This window comes from Bufo bufo, chromosome 8, assembly GCF_905171765.1.
Source record: "Bufo bufo chromosome 8, aBufBuf1.1, whole genome shotgun sequence".
NCBI classification, from domain to species: Eukaryota; Metazoa; Chordata; class Amphibia; order Anura; family Bufonidae; genus Bufo; species Bufo bufo.
Genome location: NC_053396.1, coordinates 21,130,125 through 21,149,259, shown reverse-complemented (window position 1 = coordinate 21,149,259; position 19,135 = coordinate 21,130,125). Strand labels below are relative to the sequence as shown.

General features: G+C 48.3%; 1 protein-coding gene across 1 annotated transcript in view; it reads right to left on the bottom strand.

Annotated features, from left to right (window-relative positions):
- Window positions 1–8,316, bottom strand: part of LOC120978226 (putative testis-specific Y-encoded-like protein 3) — a 32,727-nt gene extending 24,411 nt beyond the window's left edge. Inside the window, exon 1 of the mRNA XM_040406452.1 lies at window positions 8,129–8,316. The gene's annotated coding sequence lies outside the window, so the exon portion shown is untranslated. The remainder of the gene's footprint in view (window positions 1–8,128) is intronic.
- Between the last annotated feature and the right edge of the window lie 10,819 nt (window positions 8,317–19,135).

The following is a 19,135-nucleotide window of genomic DNA, read 5'->3' as shown; positions in this document are numbered from 1 at the left end:
GAATGCTATTATTTTCCCTTATAACCATGTTATAAGGGAAAATAATACAATCTACACAACCTTGAACCCAAACCTGAACTTCTGTGAAGAAGTTCGGGTCTGGGTACCACAGTCGGTTTTTTATCACACACGTGCAAAACACATAGCACCCGCGCGATAAAAACTGAACGGAACGCAATCGCAGTTAAAAACTGACTGCAATTGCGTACCTACTCGCGCGGGTCTGCCGCAATGCACCGGGACGACGCATCCGGACACGCTCGTGTGAAAGAGGCCTAACAGTATTTGGAGTGGAAGCACAAGGCTCTGTGCAGCTTCCGGCGCACTGAGGCTCCGCTCCCATTTAGTTGAATGTAGGGCTGCAACGATTACTCGATTGAATCGAGTAATTCGACACAAAAAAATCCTTGATGGTTTGTGTCATGTGACCACGGAGCGGGAGTGAAGCGCTTGCTGTTGCTCACGCTCCGTGGTCACCCGCCGGCCCTCACCGCGCTGCACTGTATCCTGACACATCGTCAGGTCGTAGCACACGTAAGCGCGCACTATGACCCGACACTCTGTGACATCAGGACTACAGTGCAGCGCGGGGAGAAGAAGACGGAGGAGCTGTGGAGCGGCGCCACTACAGGAGAGGTAAGTGACAAACTAGGACTGATGGCTAGGAGCATAGATGGTGGCACTGGGGGAGCTGAGGACATGGAGGACTGCTGGCATGAAGGGGGGGGGGGGTGACGGCACAGGGGAGCTGATGGCACAGAGCTGATGGCACTGGGGGGAGCTGATGGCACAGAGCTGATGGCACTGGGGGGAGCTGATGGCACAGAGCTGATGGCACTGGGGGGAGCTGATGGCACAGAGCTGATGGCACTGGGGGGAGCTGATGGCACAGAGCTGATGGCACGGGGGAGCTGATGGCACAGAGCTGATGGCATTGGGGGGCTGATGGCACAGAGGTGATAGCACTGGGGGGAGCTGATGGCACAGAGGTGATAGCACTGGGGGGAGCTGATGGCACAGAACTGATGGCACTGAAGGGAGATGATGGCAAGAAGACTGATGGCATGGGGGAAGCTGATGGCACAGAGGACTGATGACACTGTGGAGAGCTGATGGCACTGGGGGGGTCTGATGACCATTTATAAAGGAAAACCTTCTTTTAATTAATTAATTATTTCTTATTAGAGTACTAGATTAATCGTTGGAATAATCGATAGAATACTTGATTACAAAATAATCGATAGCTGCAGCCCTAGTTGAATGGCAGCTGAGCTGTAGTACCCCAGCTTGGCCACTACAATGTTCACCTCCAGGTCCATACATCTGATTGTGGGGGAGGGGTGCAGGACAACAACCCATCTGAGAATAGGGCATTATAATCTCTCAGCCAGAGAACCTCCTTCCTAATATTATGTAGATCCCCCCCTTATGCCACCAAAAAAACTTTTGACTCCTCTAGACATGGACTCATAAGACCTCTGAAGGCGCCCTGTAATATCGGACACAAACCCGTCAGACCAGTAAGCTGGGAGACGCATGGATCAGACTTGTTTTTCCTGCACATCGCCCAGATGCTCAACTGGATTGAGATCTGAGGAGTCCGGAGAGAAGTTATCGCCTTGATCTCTTTGTCATGTTCCTCAGAGCATTCCTGAACTTCTGCTGTGTGCCCTGGGGCATTACTGTGGTGAAAGAGGCCACTGCCATTAGGGAATACGGCTGCCATGAAGGGGGGTACTTGGTCTGTACAATGTTTAGGTAGGTGGTACATTTCAGAATAACATCCACATGATGCCAGCACCCAGGGTTTCCAGCAGAGCACCACGGTGCCTCAGCCGGCTTGTCTTCTTCAGGGCTGTGGAGTCAGTAGATAAATAATCCGACTCAAACTCCGACTCCTCAGTTTTTGTTACTTCCGATGGTATTTAATATGTGAATGTATTTTATACATTCCTTGAAGGAAAGAAAGGCAACATACATGTCATTACCACCGAACTACTGGCCAGGAAGCCGCTGCCTTCTCCTTTGTGCTGATCTTCTGCTGAAGATAGAGCAGTGGGGGGATCCAGGACGGGGCATTTATTGTAAAACATGATTTCCCTAGTAGAATCCCATAGTCATGTTTAAAGTTTAAGCTAACAATCTGAGTTTACACGTTTTTATAGCCTTAGCTGAATGACAGCAGTTTTTCAAATGGTTTACAGCTTCAGTCTTGAACTATTGGCCCTCCATTCCCTTCACTTATACAAGTGTCTCTAGTCCTGCAAAAAATATATTTACTTAATCAGTTATCAGTGAGAGGCGAGGTTAACCATGGGCGTTGCGTTCCCTGTAACAGCGGAACACAACACAATGGAAAGTATAAGTATTGCCGCTCCTTAACTGTGCGTTGCGTGCCATATAGTGAAGCATATGAAAAGCTTCTTCATGGTCACTTAACGTGTACGTTTTGCGGTAACGTGACGCACTGCATGCATTGGCCTTTATTCTTACAGTAGAGAAGTACCGTATTTTTCGCAAAAGTGGGGGACAAATGGCAGTGCGTCTTATGGGGCGAATGCTGCGACCGTCCGGTGAATAGGCTGAGAGGGAGGAGGGGCTGGGGGCCGGCATCTGTTTCTGTAATGGCAGCGGGGCCCGGTGCAGTCACTGTATTCTACTACACCGGGCCCCGCTCACTGTAGTATGCGGTAATCATATCTAACTTGTGGGTATTGTTAAAGTATTCCAATCATCTTAAATCTAGCGCTGTACTACTCACTACTAACTTCTTGGCAGTCAGGAGGCCGGGTGGGCGCTCGTAGCGTAGCTCACTACGTCACACGCCTGCTCCCCCCACTTTATGAATGAAGCAGGCACCGGGCCCCGCTGCCATTACAGAAACAGATGCCGGCCCCCATTCACTACACAGGGACACTGTTATGGGGGGGGATCTGTGGCTGACACATAAGATAAGATGCTATATATGTGCCATCCACAGATGCCCCCATAACAGTGCCATCCACAGATGCCCCCATAACAGTGCCATCCACAGATGCCCCCATAACAGTGCCATCCACAGATGCCCCCATAACAGTGCCATCCACAAATGCCCCCATAACAGTGCCATCCACAAATGCCCCCATAACAGTGCCATCCACAGATGCCCCCATAACAGTGCCATCCACAGATGCCCCCATAACAGTGCCATCCACAGACCACACGTTTTGGTTGAAAACATTTTTTTTTCTTATTTTCCTCCTCAAAAACCTTGGTGCGTCTTATAGGGCGAAAAATACGGTAATTAATTATAACTTTTTGTGAATTGGAACATTTAAACATGCTTTTTTTTTTATTCCAATTTAAATCTAGTAGGAGTCGGAGTCGGTTCATTTTTTGCCGACTCCGACTCCAGGTACCCAAAATTGCCTCCGACTCCTCGACTCCGACTCCACAGCCCTGGTCTTCTCCCCATCTTTGTGCCATTTCTTCCCCCAGGTAAGCCACAAATCACGTGCACACACAAACCCGGCCGTCCTCGTGATGTAAATTCCTGTAGATTCATCGGGCCCGGGCACTTTCCGTTCCATGATCCACCTCTGACGCTCTTTTGGTAGTGGATAGGGGGTCAGCATGGGCACCCAAACGGTTGGTGGCCCCAACCAAAGCAAGCTACTTTTCTATCACAGCCAGCAGTGCCTTTTTCGGCCAATTGTCCTACAGCAGTTCTTCTGTAGTAGCTTTCTTCTCCCACATGCATAGATGAGTCTTGGGGGGCCAATTCAATGGTTGCCCTTCTTGGATGACTTTTGGTAGGTACTAACCACTGCCTACGGGACTACAAGACATTTCGGAGATCCTCTGACACAGTCGTCTAGCTGTCACAATTTGACCCTCGCTCAGATACTTAGGCTCGCCCATTTTCCCCCCTCTTCCAACTCATAAACTTCGAGAACCGACTGCTTATTTGCTCCTTGACAGATGCTGTTTCCACCAGCTCATCAATGTTATTTACTGCACCTTTCAGTGGTTTTGATGTTACAAGTGATTTCTAGCTCACTATTATATCAGCAAGCCCTATTCCTGATGTCTAGAAGAGCATTAATATTACAGGCGCAGCCTCTGCTCCACTACTGGAGGCCACTATTGAACTCCTGTCCATTTGCCCTATTAGGTTATACAGATGACACGCTGAGGGGGTCTCCTACTCGGGACACCTCTCTAAGAGCAAGAAAGGAGAGTTGGCCTCCTTTTCGGTGTTCCAACAAAAATCTTTACTTCGTGGGGTGTGTGCCTCAGCGCAAGCGCACTACCTCGGCACGGGTAAGATAAAATTACATGGAGTGCAGTGTCCGTGAGTCAGCGATCCATGTCATTTTTATCTTACCCATGCCGTGGTAGTGTGCTTCTGCAGGAAAAATGCCTGGCCACTTATTACCAGGGCTGTGCAGTCGGAGTCGAGGAGTCGGAGGCAATTTGGGGTACCTGGAGTCGGAGTCTGCAAAAAATAAACCGACTCCGATTCCTACTAGATTTAAATTGGAACAAAGTAAAAAAAAAAGCAAGTTTAAATGTCCCAATTCACAAAAAGTTATAATTAATTACCGTATTTTTAGCCCTATAAGACGCACCTGCCCATAAGACGCACCTAGGTTTTTGAGGAGGAAAATAAGAAGAAAAAAAAATTTGAACCAAAAGGTGTGCTTTTTGTGGGTTTTGGACTAATGGTGGTCTGTGGATGGCACTGTTATGGGGGCATCTGTAGATGGCACTGTTATGGGGGCATCTGTGGATGGCACTGTTATGGGGGCATCTGTGGATGGCACTGTTATGGGGGCATCTGTGGATGGCACTGTTATGGGGGATCATTGTGGGGGCATCTGTGGATGGCACTGTTATGGGGGATCATTGTGGGGGCATCTGTGGATTGCACTGTTATGGGGGCATCTGTGGATGATACATATATAGCATCTTATCTTATGTGTCATCCACAGATCCCCCCCCCCCCATAACAGTGTCCCTGTGTACTGAATGGGGGCCGGCATCTGTTTCTGTAATGGCAGCGGGGCCCGGTGCCTGCTTCATTCATAAAGTGGACGGAGCAGGCGTGTGACGTAGTGAGCTACGCTACGAGCGCCCACCCGGCCTCCTGACTGCCAAGAAGTTAGTAGTAAGTAGTACAGCGCTAGATTTAAGATGATTGGAATACTTTAACAATACCCACAAGTTAGATATGATTACCGTATACTACAGTGAGCGGGGCCCGGTGTAGTAGAATACAGTGACTGCACCGGGCCCCGCTACCATTACAGAAACAGATGCCGGCCCCCAGCCCCTCCTCCCTCTCAGCCTATTCGCCGGACGGTCGCAGCATTCGCCCCATAAGACGCACTGCTATTTTTCCACCACTTTTGCGAAAAATACGGTACTTCTCTACTGTAAGAATAAAGGCCAATGCATGCAGTGCGTCACGTTACCGCAAAACTAACACGTTAAGTGACCATGAAGAAGCTTTTCATATGCTTCACTATATGGCACGCAACGCACAGTCAAGGAGCGGCAATACTTATACTTTCCATTGCGTTGTGTTCCGCTGTTACAGGGAACGCAACGCCCATGGTTAACCTCGCCTCTCACTGATAACTGATTAATTAAATATGTTTTTTGCAGAACTAGAAACACTTGTATAAGTGAAGGGAAAGGATAGTCAATAGTTCAAGACTGAAGCTGTAAACCATTTGAAAAACTGCTGTAATTCAGCTTAGGGCTCTTTCACACTTGCGTTGTTCTGTTCCGGCATAGAGTTCCGTCGTCGGGGCTCTATGCCGGAAGAATCCTGATCAGTTTTATCCTAATGCATTCTGAATGGAGAGAAATCCGTTCAGGATGCATCAGGATGTATTCAGTTCAGGACCAGAACGTTTTTTGGCCGCAGAAAATACCGCAGCATGCTGCGCTTTTTGCTCCGGCCAAAAATCCTGAACACTTGCCGCAAGGCCGGATCCGGAATTAATGCCCATTGAAAGGCATTAATCCGGATCCGGCCTTAAGCTAAACGTCGTTTCGGCGCATTGCCGGATCCGACGTTTAGCTTTTTTTGAATGGTTACCATGGCTGCCGGGACGCTAAAGTCCTGTTTGCCATGGTAAAGTGTAGTGGGGAGCGGGGGAGCAGTATACTTACCGTCCGTGCGGCTCCCGGGGCGCTTCAGATCACGTCATCCATGCGCATGGGGCGCTCTGACGTCATTCTGCAGCGCCCCGGGAGCCGCACGGACGGTAAGTATACTGCTCCCCCGCTCCCCACTACTACTACGGCAACCAGGACTTTAATAGCGTCCTGACTGCCATAGTAACACTGAACGCATTTTGAAGACGGATCCGTCTTTAAATGCTTTCAGTTCACTTGCGGTGTTACGGATCCGGCGGGCACCTCCGGCAAATGGAGTACACGACGGATCCGGACAACGCAAGTGTGAAAGAGGCCTAAGGCTATAAAAACTTGTAACCTCAGATTGTTAGGTTAAACTTTAAACATGACTATGGGATTCTACTGGGGAAATCAGGTTTTACAATAAATGCCCCGTCCTGGATCCCCCCACTGCCCGATCTTCAGCAGAAGATCAGCACAAAGGAGAAAGGCAGCAGCTTCCTGGCCAGTAGTTCTGTGGTAATGACATGTATGTTGCCTTTCTTTCCTTCAAGGAATGTATAAAATACATTCACAGATTAAATACAGAGGAGTCGGAAGTACCAAAAACTGAGGAGTCGGAGCATTTATCTACCGACTCCACAGCCCTGCTTATTACTTCAGCAAAATCAACAATTTACTGGAAGTGCTGAGAACCAGTCCCAGGCGTTCAACTGACTGCAATGGCGGCTTCAAAGTATATATATATAAAAATAAAAGGACCAGGACAGAACCCCTTAAAGACACTGTGCCATCAACACAACCCCTTCTGTTATCTCCCCCCCAAAAAAGTTGCATGGTTTAGTACATGGTCGTGTTCAGTCCACCAGAGACGGACCTCATATAAAGGGTCTCTGAATGCCTCTAAAAGGCTTCCATTTTACATTCCCTTCTAGCGGAATCCGTAATGGAATTCCACCAGAACCCGAAAACGTGGGGTTCACTCATCCCTAGTCAGGAGATCACATGAGCCGTCAGCTGACGGGGCTACTCCTTACTGGGGATGAGCGAACTTTGTGTTTCAAGTGCGGCGTACAAGGGTCGGGTTATCTAAGAATTCCATTATGGATTCCGCTATCACGGACCATGTAAGTTATGGCCCGTGGTAGCGGAATTCTTAGATAACCCGAACCTTGTACACCGAACTTAAAAAACACAAAGTTGGCTCGACACGACTCCTTACCCGTCGTGAGGCTGGGAGATCAGGGAGAAGCCACCGAGAAGAGATTCTCTGCAAAAAGACTGATTTTTAACAACTGTAGCTCAAAAAGGGCTGAATATTTTTTTAATAAAGACCAATTGAAAAAAATTTAGTTTTAGCCCAAAATTTGTGTTGAGCGAACTTGTGTTTTAAGTTCGGCGTCATCGAAGAATCACGTTATGGATTCTAAACTCCGTTACGGTCCGTGGTAGCGGAATCCATAACCCAAACTTTAGACGCCGAACTTAAAACACAAGTTCGCTCAACACTAGTCACAAGCACTCCCGATCCAGCGCCACCGTTGATGGCCTCGGCACGTGACCAGAAACACTTGCGACCGATGAGTCGTTTTTTTTCCTTTTTACTTTTGCCCCCGTGCCCGCTCCCCTGACCATGGGTTCCCCAGAGGCGGTGAGCTACGCCAAGGACCTGGAGCAGCTCAGCGGTCTACCGCCATACGGTGCAGGCTACAAGTGGCCATACAGCACCAGCCCCATACCTCTGAGGTAAATATTACAGGCACGAGACCCAACTTTCTCCCTCATGAAGTAAACCCCTGGAGATAACTGCTGTGCGACATTTTTTAGGGACCTTGCACGACATATGCGCCGTTACGCGCTGCCCCCCTCCATGAAACCAAGCAACTGCTCCAATGCGACCCCCAACCAGCAGCGCAGGGCGACCGCGGAAACGCGCTACGTCACCCAGACGACGTCCTTCGCGCCACCCGCCCCGTTGACCCCGACAGGACAAACTCACCGCGCGGGGACCCCCTCCAAACTTGTCCCCCCCGATGCCACCACGAGAACTGTCACCGCGTGACGTCACCGCCCCCTGTCACCTCCGCGCCAGTCGCCGGGCGACACGTCACGTCAACAACGCGGCACGTGACCGAAGGACGTCACGCCGGCGGCTCGGGCCCTGCCGTATCTCCCGCCCGAGACAAGCGGCGGTCACGTGAGCGGCAGCCGCTTCCTCCTTTTCCGCCCCGCCGTCCATCATTCCGGCTCGTCCAATCGCCTTGCAAGGGCCTCGAGGCTAGCCACGCCCAGGGCCTGCGCTGACCAATAGGAATTTGAAAATCCGAGTAGCTCGTTTGGCGCTTGTAGTAGTGAGAGCGAGGTTTGGAACGCAAACTGTCGGATGGGCGGGACTAAATCCTTCTCTGTAATGGTTCCTTCAGGGATTGTGCTGCACATTGTGTCCATATTGGATAGACATGTCCTCAGCCGCCCTCACTTTAGTCTAGAGCTGGTGCACACATCTGTGGCCAGTTTTTGTTGTGTAACCGATCAATATGTTCAAAGCATGTATTTACATTATTAAAAGTATTGGTTTAAAGGGGGCTTCATACTATATGCAATTAACTATGACCCCGAGATCGAAAGGCATACCCCCCTTAGTGCTCCCACACTCAGTAGAAATGCACCCTTAATGCCCCACACTCAGTAGTTATGCCCCCTTACTGCTCCCACACACAGTAGTTATGCCCCTGTAGTGCTCCCACACACAGTAGTTATGCCCCCTTACTGCTCCCACACACAGTAGTTATGCCCCTGTAGTGCTCCCACACACAGTAGTTATGCACCCTTACTGCTCCCACACACAGTAGTTATGCCCCTGTAGTGCTCCCACACACAGTAGTTATGCCCCTGTAGTACTCCCACACACAGTAGTTATGCACCCTTACTGCTCCCACACACAGTAGTTATGCCCCCTTAGTGCTCTCACACACAGTAGGTATGCACCCTTACTGCTCCCACACACAGTAGTTATGCACCCTTACTGCTCCCACACACAGTAGTTATGCCCCCTTAGTGCTCTCACACACAGTAGGTATGCACCCTTACTGCTCCCACACACAGCAGTTATGCCCTCTTAGTGCTCCCACACTCAGCAGTTATGCCCCCTTAATGCCCCACACTCAGTAGTTATGCACCCTTAATGCTTCCACACTCAGTGGTTATGCCCCCTTGGTGCTCCCACACAGTAGTAATGCCCCCTTAGTGCTTCCACACACAGTAGTTATGCTACCTTAATGCTTCCACACTCAGTAGTTATGCCCCCTTAGTGCTCCCACACTCAGTAGAAATGCACCCTTAATGCCCCACACTCAGTAGTTATGCACCCTTAATGCTTCCACACTCAGTAGTTATGCCACCTTGGTGCTCCCACACAGTAGTTATTCCCCCTTAGTGCTCCCACACACAGTAGTTATGCTACCTTAGTAACACCCCCACACACAGTAGTTATGCCCCCTTAGTCACACCACACAGTAGTTGTGCCACCTTAGTACCCCACACACAGTAGGTATGCCCCTGTAGTACCCCCACACACAGTAGTTATGCCCCCTTAGTGCTCCCACACACACAGTAGTTATGCCCCTGTAATACTCCCACACAGTAGTTATGCACCCTTTGTGTCACCACAGTAGTTATTCCCCTTACTGCCCCCAGTATGGGGTCAGGGACAGGCCTGTCATGTCATGATTGGTCAGATTCCTTTCTCACTGTATGCCTTGTAACATGGAATGTGTTATGCAGTTGGCTCCTGCCATATGTTTTGCCAAAAGTAAATTGTGTGTTAATGTGTTAATGTCAGACATTATCAGGATGTCTAAGTCTGGGCATACACATCAAATAGCTGATGGCGAGCCATCTCTCCAAACCTGCTGTCCCATACACATGCACGCTTGACTCGGCATGCATGTGTCCTGAGCAGGGAGAGGAGAGAAAGTCGCTGCTTGAGGTGTCTTATCTCCCCAAGATTAAAAAGATCGAGTTGAAATCCAACAGCCTAATTCTTATCTTCCCAGCACCTGCCTTCGGGGGAGACACGCGAGGCTCCCGTACATATTAGGTGGTCTGCCAAAATTGTCCAGTCTGGCTGACATTTATCTAACGCAAGGGTCAGCAACTTTCGGCACTCCAGGTGTGGTGAAACTACGACTCCCAGCATGAACACTTGCTTGGCTGGTCTCAAAACTCCCTTAGAAGTGAATGGAGCATGCTGGGAGTTGTAGTTTCACAACAGCCGGTGTGCCAGAGGTTGCAGACCCCTGATCTAATGTATATGGGCAGCTGATAGAGGACCTCTCCTGACATGTCTGTTTTAGTAACTACTTGCATCCCCCATGTAATAACATTTCTGGAGCATCTATTCTTATGACTTCTTATGTTGTGCCATTCCTCTATTATTCCTGCTAGAAGTTTTGAATGAATTGCCAGCAGACTACAATAAAGGTCCAACTGTGTGTTACTAATTGGGGGTGCGTCCCTGCACAGTCTGAATTGTACCCCTTGGCTCATAGAAGCGCCACTATAGTTAGGCGTCGTTCACATTTCTGTGTCCGTTTGATGTCCGTGGAAAATCCATGAAGAATCCGTGTTTGGTCCGCGTGTTCATTTCTTGCCCTCTGTGTGTGATTCGTATTCCACGGATACTGCTAGGCTGAAAAGTAAATTCCAGAGTGTCCCTTACCAATCGTCCATGAAAATCCACTGACAGATCACTGATGCCATCTGTGTTATGTCAGTGGTTTTTCACTGACCCATAGGGGGTCATTTTTAAAGCTCGTCTGGCGTAAAAATAGTTGCACAGGGCATATTTTAAAGGAGTCCTCCCACTAAAAATATTCTACAGTTTGCAAACCAGCACCTGGATCTGAATACTTTTGAAATTGCTTGTGTTTGGACTCGCTCTGGTAGACAGGGTGTGCGGACGCAGTACAGAGGCAAATTACCAGTTCTTAAATCAAACTTCCGTGTTTATTCACACATAAAGCAGAAACAAAACGTCACTTTTCAGTCTTGGTGTTAGTTCACACACAATGGAAAGTCCACATAGCAAAAATCACCTTGTTGTCAGTTCTGCCTCCAGCAGTCCATAGCAGGCTTTTAGGGGGCCCGTTTCCCTTACAGACGGTTCTCAGCCCTTCAGCACGGCACAAACCTCAGATCCCAGCACACACACCTCCTGTGCTCCACTGTCACACTGAGGTAATCCTCCTCACCTGGCAGTGCTGGCTGGTTTTTAGGCCTGGCAAAACCCGGCCTGGAACATGGGGAGTAGTCACCCACCCAGCACTTTGACTACTCCCAGTAAGAGCCGTATCAACTATACAGCCATACTAAGTATTAAGGTGTCAAACAGCAACTGCTCCACTCCACCGAGGCCAGGAACCTTGATGACACGTACCTATCATCACAATGATTCCTTGTACCTTACATACCTCCCCCCTTTGTTCAACCCTGAGGGGTTGAACACATGGCATACAGTATACTCGGGACAGGGGATCCGCGTTTCCCTGCAAACAGCCTGCCCTGTGTTCTACAGAAACTTAAAGTTTGTAAGGACAGGAACCACTTGGTGACTTGGGCATTTCTCTCTTTGGCCTGGCTCATCCACTTGAGAGCGGAGTGGTCGGTCACCAGGCGTAATGTTCTCCCCAACAAATAATAGCGGAGAGACTCGAGTGCCCACTTGATAGCCAGGCACTTTCTCTCCACTATACTGTACTTGGTCTCAGCTGGGGTGAGCTTGTGGCTTAGGAAGACAACGGGATGCTCCTCCCCGTTGACTTCCTGAGACGTACAGCACCGAGGCCTACTTCGGAGGGTCTGTCTGCACTATGAATTTTTTGCTTGAAGTCGGGCGTCACCAAAACCGGGGACCCGCACAGGGCCAACTTCAAAAGCGGAGAGAAAGCCTCTTCCGCCCGGTCATTCCAGTGAACCCTCACTGACTTGCGTCCCTTCAATAACTGTCAATGGCGCGGCCAATGTAGCAAAGTGGGGAATGAATCTCATGTAATAGCCTATCATTCCTAGGAGGTGGTGACAGGTCGGGGCCAATTTCTTATCGCCTCTATTTTGTTTACTTGGGGTTTGATGACTCCGCACCCAATGACATACCCCAGGTGTTTACTCTCCTCTAACCCTATGGCACATTTTTTTAGTTAGCAGTTAGTCCTGCCTTCTGAAGGGAGTCCACTACAGCCTGCACTTTGGGTAGGTGACTTTCCCAGTCGGTACTGTGGATGACAATATCGTCCAGGTAAGCCGAAGAGTACCGACGATGTGGACGCAGCACAATGTCCATGAGCTGTTGAAAAGGGGCGGGGGCGCCATGCAAACCAAAGGGTAGCACCTTGTACTGATACAGCCCTTTAGGTGTGATGAAGGCAGTTTTCTCTTTTGCAGCCTCCGTTAAGGGCACCTGCCAGTACCCTTTTGTGAGGTCCAAAACAGAAAAATACTGGGCTTGTCCTAACCTCTCGATAAGCTCATCCACCCAGGGCATGGGATACGCATCGAATTTGGAAATCTCGTTCAGTTTACGAAAATCGTTACAGAACCGGAGTGTCGGGGGCATGGCCTGCACGCTGATGGCGCCCGCCGCATAACTTGCCAGGTCTGCTCCTGACATCCATTAAGCGGCTCACATAAGACACCCAAGGGAATTTTGAACATCCGGTGGAGCTACAAAGACTCGAGATGGGCTCACCTTCCCTCCTGCTAACTGAAGGCGCCATGCTGGAATCGCTCCGCTCCTCCCTCAAAGACGACATTACAGCCATGCTGAAAGAGTTTTGGCGCGAACTCCATAGTCTAGATGATCATACCACGCATGTGGAAGGGAAAATGGCAGAGTTCGCCATGTCTCACAATGCTCTGATCGATGCCCATGAGATGCTTGAAGATGACATAGCAGCGCTCAAGAACAAGCTACAAGACCTAGAGGACCGCCACAGACGGAACAACGTGAGACTCCGTGGAGTCCCTGAGTCAGTCGAGCCTGAGGTTTTGGAGACACTTCTTACAGGCTTAATAAAAGACGCCATTCCGTCAGTGTCAGACATAGATTTAACTATTGATCGCATTCACCGTATCCCTAAACCTAAGAAGGTTAGACCCTTCGTTACCACGCAACATTGTGGCGCACGTCCATTTCTACCACATAAAAGACAGGTTCCTGAGGGCCCTAAGGCAAAACTCTGCCCCGTCAGCTTCTTTCAAAGGCATCTCTGTGTTTCCTGACCTGTCTGCCGCCACCTTGGCTAAGAGAAGGGAATACATCCAAGTCACCAAAATACTTTGAGAGCAACATATTCGCTACCGGTGGGGATTTCCTGTCAAGCTTATGAAGGAAAACAATATGTCTGCAGCTCCCCTCAGGAGGCGGCATTCAATTTGCAAAATGGGGTCTACTACCTGATTTACCCCAACCGGGCAAGACGGCTGGACCTAAACCTGACAAGCTCACTCCGGATTGGGAGACTGTGTGAGTCTCTTGAACTTTCCCTACAGTTTGTTTGGATGTCTGGAGGACAGTATGTGTAAGTGACTTCCATCTGCTATACCTCCCCCCATCCGGTCTGCTTCTTTCTGACCTGGAGGTGATCTCTTTCCCTCTGAGCAGACATCCTAATATGTTTGAAATGTTAGATCTGGACTTTTTTTTCTTCTCTTTTTTCGGTCTTCTTTTTTCTATGTTTATCCCTTTTAGAAGGTGTCCTCGGATTCCATTTACCAAAACGTTATTGTACTCGCTGCTATATATGTCACCGGGATGCTTTTCAGACATGCAAGTGCTGGTGCATAATATATTACCTATCATCTCACCATGGGGTTAAAGTTTTTGTTCTACATTATTTATATTTTATTCCAATAATGTGTGAGGCCTGAACTCTCCGTTTAGGCGCTCTCAGCTTTGGTCTGATATCATGCAGTCCAGATGCGATGTGGCCCTGATACAGGAATCCCATTTATTGGATTCGGATCTGCTGCTTTTTCATTTATTTTTCACTCCCCATATGTTAAAAAGAGGAAAGCTGGTACTTTTATTTGCATTAAATCCTCAGTGGCATTCACACTCCACCAATGTATTACCGATTCTGTAGGCCGATATATTATTCTAATATGTTCAATAGAGGGAACTCAGTATACCATTGTGTCTGTGTATGCACCCAATGTACGACAGAAAGCCTTCCTTCATAGGCTTTTTAAGAAAATCCAGAAGGTAGCAGGAGGGGCTGTGATAATAGGTGGCGAGTTTATTATCCCAATTAATGCGGACTTAGACTGTCACACAGGAGCAGGCGTGAGGCGAGAAGAATTACAAAACTCGCTTAAAACTACCTCGCTGCATGACATTTGGAGGTACCATCACGGTGGTAAGCGTGACTACACGCATATCTCGTCATCCCCTTCCTCACAGTCTCGCATTGACTATTTTCTAATCTCGAGAAATCTATTGCATAAGGCGGTAGGGTCAGGCATTGGGTGCGCCACATGGACTGACCATGCGTCTATAACGCTGGTACTAGATACCCACCTCCACCATCATGGAGACTTAACCCGTATCTGCTTAAAAATGATAAAAGAATGGAGGAATATCGCACTCATCTACAGGAATTCGTCCCCCCTCAATGAATCACCAGAAATATCTATTTCGACCTTGTGGCTTTCTCATAAAGGCGTATATGAGAGGGATCCGTTTACAATCAGCTGCTCGTCTCAAGCAAAATAGAGACTGACAATTAGTGGAGGCTTTATTGAGGCTTGAAGAAGCAAACCAACTATATATGTCCGACCCTTCTCCCTCTCGCCTAGCAGATCTCCAACACAGTCGGCTATATTTAAAATCCCTCCTCCTGTATAATCATGAAAGAGTGTTGCGTCGTTTGAAAACCTCTTTTTATCACATGGGCGATAGGGTAGGGTCTCTACTCGCACACAGGTTCAAACGCAGAGCTGCAAACTCTAGGATAGAGAAAATACATTTATCACGGTCATATTGGTGTTTGACCATGACGCGGTTGCCGTGCAGACTAGTTGCCAGGGGCAACGTGTAGTTTGTGGTTTGCACGTGCACTTCCCCTTTTAGGTGTGCCTCCCTGCTGTTTTGTGAGCAAGGGGTTAATCTTCTGGCTAGTGGGGATTAAGGTGTTCCCTGATATAAACCTGTGACTTGCTGGCTGGGTGCTGTTGTACTACAACCTTGCTTGGTGTTGGAACTTTGCTCCTTGCCTGGGTGTTCCAGCCCAGTCCTTGAGGGCCACCTTATGGAACATAAATTGTCCTCCCTTTTGTACCCTCCTTGTACCTTTACCCTCACTTGTATGTGTGGTGTGGGTTTATGTTCTGGGTGTGTTTAGCGTTTTGGTTGGTCCCTGCATGTATGCTATACGTTACCCTGTATGTTGATACCTCCGTGAGGGGGCTGGTTTCCCGGAGGGGTTAACCATTAGTCTGTATGCAGTGCTTCCTGGGGCTGCCGTGCTCCTTGCTCCATGGGGTCCGTGCAGTATCAGGAGTGCTGGATACCTGTGTGTGTTGTCTGTACGGTGTCCTGTTTGGTGTGTGGGCACCTGTACTTATGCTCGGGTTTCAGTCGTGGTGGCAGCGGCAGGTAAGTGAGTTTTCCGGTGTTCTTACCTGCCGATCCAGATGCTGCATATGGTCATTTCCCTTCCACCTGTTACTAGGCAGCTGGATACTCCGGTTCATCTGAGTTCCTGAGGAACCGGTTGTCTCCTATTCCTGACCCCTATGCCAGGTTCCAGTGCTTGAGCCCTCCCACCTTCAGGGTTTGCTCATGCGGTCAGAAGATCAGGATCAGGATTAGGGCGGCTGTAGGTTGTGGCCTGCTCCCTTCATGGTTGTCTGGCCTAGTAACAGTTCCCCCTATACGGTGGGGAGTTTCCCCCACTCCCCACCGTGACAGTATTATGGTGGGTCCATGATAACACATCCGCAAGAGATAACCAATGCGTTTGCATCATATTATGCACGTCTGTATAATCTCAGGGATGATACTTCCACCTCCCAACCTACTGAGGAGGGTATAGGCTCTTTCTTAGACCCACTAAACCTTCCTTCCCTCTAGGCTGAACAACTTCTGTCACTTAATAAGCCGATATCTGTTGAAGAGATCCTTATAACACTTGAAGCCACACCTCTAGGCAAGCCCCAGGCCAGATGGCTTTATTTCCGAATACTATAAATCCTTCCAAGCGCAATTGGCTCCCTATTTGGCCACACTGTCCAGTGGTTTCCTCTCCACAGTGTAATACCCTCGGATATGCTGGTGGCCACAGTAGACCACACTCCAAAACGGGAAAGCCCCCAGATGATCCCGCAAATTTCCCTCCACATATCCCTGTTGAATGTGGATCTAAAGCTGTACGCAAAAATGTTGGCTTCTCTTATTAATACTTTCCTTCCCTCCTTAGTTGATCCTGATCAGGTAGGATTTGTCCCTGGGAGACAGTGTAGGGATGGCACTAGACGCATGGTCAACCTTATTCAGTTGGCGGGGGGGGGGGGTCCAGGAGCCCCACGATGTTTGAATCTCTCGACGCTGAAAAAGCGTATGACTGGGTACATTTGGGGTTCTGGAACAGGTCCTGCGGAAGTTTGGGTTTCATGGTTCCCATACTCTCAAGCCATCTGCTAGGGTGTTGGCATCTGGTTGTCTAACTGACCCCTTTCAAATCGCAAACGACACCCATGCAGGGCCATACACACCAGAACCTATTGGCGATGATCATAAGGACCTGTCCCAGATTATGGGAATCCAGGTTGGGAGACTTTTCTCATGTAATCGGTCTCTACGACAATGATGTAATCCTCACTCTGACAAAACCTGAAAACTCTTTAGCTGCCCCTGTCCCGCATACTTACCTCCTACTCACAATGTTCTATTACAAATGAAATGAAAAGAAAACCAAGGTCTTAGATTTTTTTATGTCCCGGGGAGACATTAGAGGGAGTCTTCAGCAGATGTACTCTTTCCAATGGGTTGATCAGTCCATTACTTACCTAGGTGTGGAACTAGCTCGCTCTGTAGTGGAGACCATGTCCATTAATTTGGATAATCTAAGAGCAGAACTAAAAAGGGATTACGCCAAAATGTCACAAGTTCATCTGTCTTGGATTGCTCGCATTAATGCTGCTAAAATGCTATCTCTCTCTAAAATGCTATCTCTCTCTAAAATTCTCTATTGTCTTAGATGCCTTCCCCTTCACATACCTAAGGTTCTGATTGCGCGGTTTCAACAAGATTTAATGAACTTCATATGTGGCAATAAACGCCCCCAGAATATCCAAGTCGGTGTTGCACCCCCCAATAAGATGTGAAGGGACTAGGTGTCCTGATCTTTATAAATATTATCTAGCTAACTTGGCAGAACAGGCGCTTGAATGGTGGTCCCTGTCCTCTCCGCAACGATGGCTTCAAATTTAGGAGACCTATGTCAGACGTCGGTCCCTGCCAGCTATACTCGCAGCTTACAGTCTGAAGCGTTTTCAAACAATTTGCCCTCTGTTAACCTGCACGCCACAATGTTTTCTGGGCTCACCTTATAGATTTCATAAAACTCTTCCGCGTTTCCAATGAATAGCCTTCCTATTGTTTCACGGAATATCATTTCCCAAACGTTTCCCTGGCAAGTCTGGGTGGGCCCGGTGGCATTCAGCGTCTTGGGTGCTATACGATAGATCTTCGCCAGTCGACTTTGCTTTTTTGCTACAACAAGTACCTACTCCCAAATAATCTGTTTGACCAGTTTCTTCAGATAACGGCACTGTTGGGGTCCCTACCGCCGCGGCAGCACTGTCAGGAAAACCATCCTTGCCCTTCTTTGCCGACTGCAAAACCCTAGACCTAAACTATCTTCCCCTTTATGCTAGTATTTTACCCCTGTGTAAATGAGAGTAAACAGCCATTCATGCTGAGATGGAACAAGAGTTGGGTAGGCTCTTTATTGGTCCTTCAAAAGCTCCAAATGTATTAATCACGTGGAACAGGCAAGAAAGATCCAGTTAAGATGGCACCTAACCCCTAATAGATTGGCACATTTGGTTCCCGGTTATTCCCCTCTTTGCTGGAGAGGATGAGGGGAAATTGGGACCCCACTCCATATGTGGTTGGCCTGCCCATTGGTTAGAGCCTTTTGGTCTGATATAGGGGATACTATTAAAGAAGTCACAGCAGTCAATCTTTCCCTCTCTCCCTGAGCTCTCAATTCTGGTTAAGGACTATCAGAAGTCCCCTTCTGAATTTCGTATTTGTCGGTTGCCTGCTCGTAACCATTATTGCCCTTCAGTGGAAGCTGGCCACAATCTCCTTTGTTAATTGCGGTCATGCAATCATATAACACACTATATGCACTGTGAAATGATCTTTGCACCCACTTTACGCTCCAGAATTCGTGCCCATAATCAGTGGGTTCCCTGGTTATCCAGCCACCTCGCTATGCTCTGCTGACTGTCTCATGTAACCTGTACCGTGTATTTCTTTGTATCCAATGAGATTAGTTTAGATTCTTTCAAGTTGCACCAGCGCCAACTAGCACACGCACTTGCTGTATCATCTCCTTGGTATTCTGCCTCTATGTTATGCACTCTGATGGATGATATATGTTATATGATATGTGTTCTATGATATACTGTATGTTATATGATACAGTCAGGTCCATAAATATTGGGACATCAACACAATTCTAACATTTTTGGCTCTATACACCACCACAATGGATTTGAAATGAAATTAACAAGATGTGCTTTACCTGCAGACTGTCAGCTTTAATTTTAAGGGTATTTACATCCAAATCAGGTGAACGGTGCAGGAATTACAACAGTTTGCATATGTGCCTCCCACTTGTTAATGGACCAAAAGTAATGGGACAGAATAATAATCATAAATAAAACTTGCACTTTTTAATACTTGGTTGCAAATCCTTTGCAGTCAATTACAGCCTGA